Below are 7,515 nucleotides of genomic sequence, written 5' to 3' on the forward strand. Positions count from 1 at the left end.
GGCTTTTCGACATCTGCGTCGTATATTAATTAAGATATAGCTACTAAAAAGAGCAATAGTTTGTTATACACAATTGAACAACGACTTGTACTTATAAGTATTTGGTCCAAATCGGAACATATTTCGATTTATCTGCTTAGGGGCGCAAGGTATGCGGATTTTGACGAAAGGTGGTTTACATATATACCCGAAGTGGTGGGTATCCAAACGCCTTTTTACTTGTTTTATATTTTCTGGTGTTACCACCTCTTTTGGGTGACCCGATCGCGGTGCATTGTCTGTGTCCGCTTTGTTTGAAGTCACCAAATCACTTCTCAGCCGTTTATCTCGACGGATCAAAATGTGAATAAGATTTATCAAGTCATGCCTTGGCTTGAATAGTGTTTTCCCATCAAGCAGCAATAATAAATCTAGACACGAAATTTCTTTGAATCCATTGTTTTAAAAATCGCAAACTAGCCTTATCAAGACCACTCCAAATTGTGAACGAATGATCTGATTAAATTAAAATTTTACAGTTATAGCTATATAGCAGTTGTGCTTCCTAAAATTCTTTTAGACTTTTGGGATTTAGTGGAGCGATTTATATGTGCATATTCTATAGACTTTCAGCCTATGAGTTATTTAAATACACATGTTGTTGGTATTTTCGAAACGATTGATGAAACACAAATTTGTGTATATGCCAACAAGTACAAATAAAATATATATGCATATACATACTTAGTTATCAATCAAATATCGAACATTGCCATTCAGCCTTCACACTTTGAGCAATAGAAAGAAATTCACAAAAGTTTAAAGTCTATAATTTTTTTTCAACCAAACAATTTTTAATCTATTCCTTGTACCCGAGTGACCATATCTAGCCATAGTTGGAGTCGAGAGAATTTAATACAATAATAAAAATAAATCTAAGAGAGATAATTTTTACTTTTCTATTTTGCAATACTACTTCAAACCCAAAAAAAAAAATTATCAATTCATATCATATATGACAAATGTGTGATTTTAAGCACTAGTCAATCCATTCTAGAGCGATAAACCAGAATAACTCAGAAGGTTGTACTGTCAATATTTCAGAAAAATTTTCTTTTGATTGAAATAAATTTTGGAGGTGTTAAGATTTACTAAGTTAATAAATTTTCAAGATTTACACATTTGCACTCTTCATTGCAAGATTTGGGCAGAAAGCATATTTTTTAAACGATTCTGATACAACGTGCTAAACAATTTTTTAAATTTTTCTCCCCAAAGAGGTGTCGCTATGCGGCACGCCGTTCGGACTCGGCTATAAAAAGGAGGTCCCTTTTCATTGAGCTCAAAATTGAATGGCACAGCACTCATTGATATTTAAGAAGTAGGCCCCAGTTCCTTTATGGAATGTCCCTTTTCATTGAGCTCAAAATTGAATGGCACAGCACTCATTGATATGTAAGAAGTAGGTCCCAGTTCCTTTATGGAGTGTTTATGGGCAAATTTGCATTTGCGTCATGACGGTATTAAGTGTATTTCACCTAACAATTTTACCTTCTTTGCTAAAGAATTCAAATTGGAGAATCGTTTTATATGAAAGCCACATATATTGAAATCTGAACCGATATCATCCATTTGGCATCCACAACGACCTGCAGCGAATGGAAGTATCTGAATGACTAGATTTGTATACTTCCATTCTTTGGTGCTATATTGAGCAATCAAACACTTTAGTGTTCTGATTTAAAATTTAACCATGTTTGCGACCTTGTAATCTTAAACATGCATCGACACATTTTTGTTTTTTAAAGACCCCCAAACCCATTCGATAATGTAGGAGTGTTTTATGACGGGTCCTATAATGAACCGACATGGTCAAAGATTGGGAAAATACGTAAAACACACGAAAATATTGTTTCAAATATGGACTTTGTATTCGAAGTGATTACCTTTATTTATAATTCATGGAAGCTATAATCTGAAGCCTTAATCATTTCTACGTTAGTGGGAAATTTTGAACAAAATTTAGAAAATACACGAAATAAACATTTGATTACTGGAAGATGTAGCAAAAAAAAGGTGGCATGTTTCAATTGAAGATATCGTACGATAGTTCATGCCACTCAAAGTAAGCAATCGTAGCGGTTTCCAAGAACTGCCATAGAAAGTTTAAATTTCATTGTGATTTGACATCATAATTAAATTCAGTCGAGTAAGGCAGATTAGTAACTTTGACAAATGAAAGCAAAAGTTTAAAGTAGAATGGTCTGTGTGAAAGGACAGTTAGTCATTTAATTTTTTCAAATCTGAAGGCAATATGGGGCTCAAGCGAATGGCATTTTCGAGTAAAGTAATAATATGTTATCCAAAGCTAGGGTGTTTGGTGGCCGCAAAACAACCCCCCCCATGGGACAAACCCATATGGGTTTCCAATGCAAGGTATTTGTGAGTAGAGTACCAGTCTATCATCTATATTCGGGGCCAAATGTAGGACAATTAAGTTTTTGGCGGCCCAAAACTTCCCAAAACATACTTATGGACAATGGAAATTTGATTTAGGAACTGGTGCATTCAATTTAGGAACAGGTGCAAACTTCTCACGTATCACTAAGTTCTGTCCGATTCAAGTTTTTTCAAGCTCAATGATTAGGGGTCTGCTTTTTATATCCCCTTCCGAATGGCGCGCCGCAGCGCGACACTTCTTTGGAGGGAAGCTTTAACATAGCATGGTACCTCATAAATGTGATACTCGATTAGAGTAAGAATGCGTTGTTGTTGCAGCCACATTTTCATGCGGAGGTGGCGATCCAGGCTTCTGTGCGAACAAGCTCGTTCCGGTACAAGGGACTGATCGCCGAGGAAATAGGGTGGCCATTGGTTATTTAAAGATGCTAATATCCCGCCCTGTCGAGCATCATAGGTACGTCAGTATTAAAGCAAGAGCCGGTGCCTCCTGGCCTTTCGCTGAGCCTCTCCACTCGCTACCGCTGCTTGTCCACGAATGCAGTTGCAGCTACTCCGTATGGAGTATTCCACTATCCGCAACCTGTGGATGCGCCCGATAGCTCGCAGCTAGGCAATGAACACCACACCGATCGGACCTCAATGTTCCAGTCTGAGTGGTGCTCAGAGCTATCCCGTGCCGGGAGTAAGAATCCGTCATCCAAAGTCAAGTGTTTTTTAGCCTCCAACTCCCAAACATACACCCATTCATTATTTTTTTTAGGAAATATTATTACAATTTTAGCAGTTTACCAATGATGGCGAGATGTATTACGTGAAGGTACATTTTAAGGTCTTCATACCGTATCATCATAGCAATATGGGTCTCAAATGGAAGCATTTATGAGTTGAATACCAATCTTTCTCTGGGAGCCCAAAAACCTACCAACTTATGTGTATGCACTGAAAAATGTTTGTCCTTATATTAAAGATTCGAGCCAAGATTAGCAAACTTAATTTAAATGATAAAATTATCAATTTCCAACATTTTTAACATTCCCTTGGGAAAAAATAGTCTGCATATCTAATGTGGTGTAGGGTATCAAAGGTCGGCTTCGCCCGACTTTAGCCCTTCCTTACTTCTTTAACTGAAAACTTATAGGACCCATTACCTAAAGTAAGCAAACATACTGCATTTGTTTTAATACTCCACCGACTATTTCGTTCATAAACTGCATAGGGTGGCCTCACAATTAGTTACTTTGACCCCTTTTTATATTTACTTCAATGTTTAAATAGGTGCGTTGCCAAAGTTGTATTTAACCGTTGCCAACATATTAAACTGAACATGTCATTGCTCATAGCCGCGGCTATTGACTGACCTTCATGCCAAAGAACACCAATCAGGGACTGCACACATAATACCACCACACACCCGCACCTTAATAGTGACCTCTTTTAGCATACTCTCTCTCTCTCACACACACTCCAGTCACCCTCTTACCCATTCTCACCATACTCCCACAAATAACGGATGTTTAAGCAATAGCAACTACAATTTGCTGTGTTTCTGCTTCGTCTTCATTTATTGAAAATCAATTTCTCATTTTCATGGATTTTCTTTACGGAAAATCAATTTTCGTATATATTTTGCACGTCTCTGGGAAAATATCTTTCCATTGATGCCAATTTCATTTAAATCCATTCAGCCGTTTGACCGTAGCATGTACCTTCAACTCGTCTTTACAAAACCCACCTACTGCAAATAACCGACCTATGGTTATAAAATTGTTTGTTTTGTTGTGCAGCTTCGCAAAACATATACAAACCACAACAACAAAAACGCAAATGCCTAGCACACCAAAGAACACCATAAGGAATTGGCTGACCTACATGCCAAGTAGGGCCACGCAGATCACACCGCCACAACACCTCACCTAAATAGTGATACTCTTTCTATCGCACCATTTGTTTCTCTTAAGTGGTAAGACCTGAGGCCTAATTCTAGTACTCGATATCGAGTTTTTTCGAAAGTTTTTTTTTTAATTTTTTGGATTCCGGATAACCCGATAACGAATAGAATTTATCGATATATCGAATAAAGCATTCGAGTTTTTGCCTGATTCAATTTAACTGTCGAAAAAACAAATGAAAAGCAAGTTAAACCGAAGAAAACTCAAATGTGAGTATAATCATAAAAAGTGTAATAAATAATTAAACCAATAAAATAGAAATACTTAAAACTTTCATTTCAAAGGAACACATTTCAAAGGAACCAAAATTAATTTCAAGCAAAAGACAATTATGGCGGATTTTATGCCTGACCACCAGGGACTTGCTAAAGGAAAACTTTCAAATTTTCGAGAAGGCAGGGCGTCATCCAAACGCTTATGGGAGCGGATAACGGGGCGATAACGAAGTTAAATGGAGCAGGACCACCAGTAAAGAACGGCTCCATGTGACGAAAGGTATTTATTGATATGTTTTCTTAGAAATTTAGGTGTATGGTGGCCATAACCAACAAGTTAAAAAGAAATTATCCTTTAACAAGACATCAAAGACGCAGACGCCCTTATGAGAAAAAAAATCCTCACTCAAAAAACTGCAGTAATGGTTCCCCTGTGCCTTCATCTAATCCACGTCGTATCAAATCAGCCTCAAAGATGACTCATTTCACAGAGAATATTGAGAAACACGATGAAAGCAGACGTGAAAGGTAGTTGTACTGGGATTCTCTATTAGAATCTCAAATAGAGTCTTTAAGAATCAAGGAAGAAACTTATAAGTTGAAAGAAAGATCTTTGAAAATAAAGGAAGAAGAGACATCAAAAATATAGTCATTAAAAAGTTTAACCTGAGATAAAAACATTGGAATTGAATATGATGAAACAAAACGGTGATATGTAAAAAAAACAATGGCCTTTTTCTACCGTTTTTATGAACTATTTATTTATCCATGTACCTTATGCTCGACTGAAATTTAAAAAAGAATGAAATGAATCGCTTTGTTTATAAAATTTTTTAATAAAGTAATTATTTGTACATATATTGGTACAATGTTGTTTTGATTGGGTTTCTTTTTTCGCCAACCTTATTGTGTTAGGTTTAGTTGTTAGTTTCCACTTCAATTGTTACAGTTTCGATACTAAAATCTTTTTCATTGTACCAATGTTATGCAGGGCAGCACAAATATTCCCGAAGAGATCCATTTTCCGGTGTATATCTACTCCTCTTACAATGACAACCAATTTTCCATCTGACCTTCAAGATGCCGATAGTCCGTTCGATTATACATCTGATGAGTGGTCTTCATTAAACTTTGATTCTGGTGATCCCTGGATGGTTTTCTATATGGCGTATTACACCACGACTCTAGAGGATACCCAGAGTCTACTGTAAAAATAATATGATATAAATATAATACTTTTATAAATATAAGATGAGAAAACATGCCTAAAAGCCAACCATTTCTTATATTGCTGTTGGTATACATTTGTTCCAACAATCGTCTTTGATCGGAATGTTTCCACACGAAAGAATCATAGGTTGCGCCATCATATAGTATCTGTTTGCGCTCTTTTATTTTCAGCTTATTTACGCACCCATTGAGCCGATCTGATCTTCACTCCAAAATCTACAATTCTGCTTATTTACGTACCCATTGAGCCAAAAATGAGCTCTGATCATAAAATGGTAGAAGCGCGCGATGAACTTTCTTATCAAAGCACGTATTTTGATAATAAATTTCAATAATATGCAAGCGGTGTTCCTTTGTAGGAAGGAAGATCTTATTGTATTGATTAAAACTTAAGCTCGAGGACTTAAATATGTTGTTTGTTTCTCCAAACTATATATACTTCGTCGTTTCATTGAAGGACATCATCCGGGAAATAGAGCGGTAACAATTGAAAACAATTCGCAGAGTTTTTCTCTAAGTAGATTGTTGCCTTGGTTGTTGGCAGATTGTCGCCTTGTCGCTGTGTAAAGAAGACAACCAAGGCGACAATCTGCTTAGAGAAAAACTCTGCGAATTTGTAAAATTTTTCGATGAGAGTACACTGAAAAAAGTTGGCCAAAAATTTAAGATTATTGCTTTTTCGTAGGATTTTAGCAATGGAAACGAGCCAAAGAACCCAAACTCTAAAATAAAGATGCAATCTTTAAATTTAATTTCCTATTTATTAACGGACATGATCATCCGGTTCAAATTTTGACCGCTTATTAATTCTTATTATACCCTCCACCATAGGATAGGGGTATTCTAATTTCGTCATTCTGTTTTCGGTCTTTAACGATACACTGTCTAGTTCCAATGTCAACTTTCTAACTTTCAACGATGTTTTGAGCTTCATTTTAGATTTTTGTCTTTAATAACAAGACGCAAAGTTAAGAATTTTATTTTAAATGGTAGGTTAGTACCACCAAAAAAATCCTTAATATGAAGGAAAATATTTTTCACCAAAGGAAATGGTGTCTTAAAAAGTTATAAAATTGATCATTTTCAAATTCGATGAAATGACAATTTCATGGAAGCCTGTTGTACGTACCGGATTAACCCGATGGAGTCCTTCATCGGCAAGGGCTATCACCTTAGTGTTCAATACACTGCTACAACAACAACGAAATGGCCTTAATAAATTAAAATTTTATTTATCTTTCTAAGAAAATTTAATTATATTTTTTCAACTTTTTTGCCTGTTAGGGCGAAGATCATTAAATTTTACAATTTTTGTTTGATTCTTTTTCGAGACGAGCTAAATGATCGGAGATGCAAATGGGAAAGGAAAGCCAAAGATAGCAACACACATCAACCACTATGGGACGCGTTTCGTCTTTGGTTAGAAGACTTTTCAACCATATTAGGTGTGATGGCTTCAAGAGCCGTGCGTTGGTATGTTGTATTTGAATTTGAATAGCGAAAACGCATCTATGATACAATTACCACATTACCACGCTCGACAACCCTGTCTATTAGCTATACTTTCTCCCAATGCATGTATTTTTGTGTAATTACAGACATCCTTTCTGTGGCAAATTACACTTCTTCCGTACTACACATGATTTGGTGCATCTGTTGAAAGTTGTATTGATGGCTTC

This window comes from Stomoxys calcitrans, chromosome 4, assembly GCF_963082655.1.
Source record: "Stomoxys calcitrans chromosome 4, idStoCalc2.1, whole genome shotgun sequence".
NCBI lineage: Eukaryota > Metazoa > Arthropoda > Insecta > Diptera > Muscidae > Stomoxys > Stomoxys calcitrans.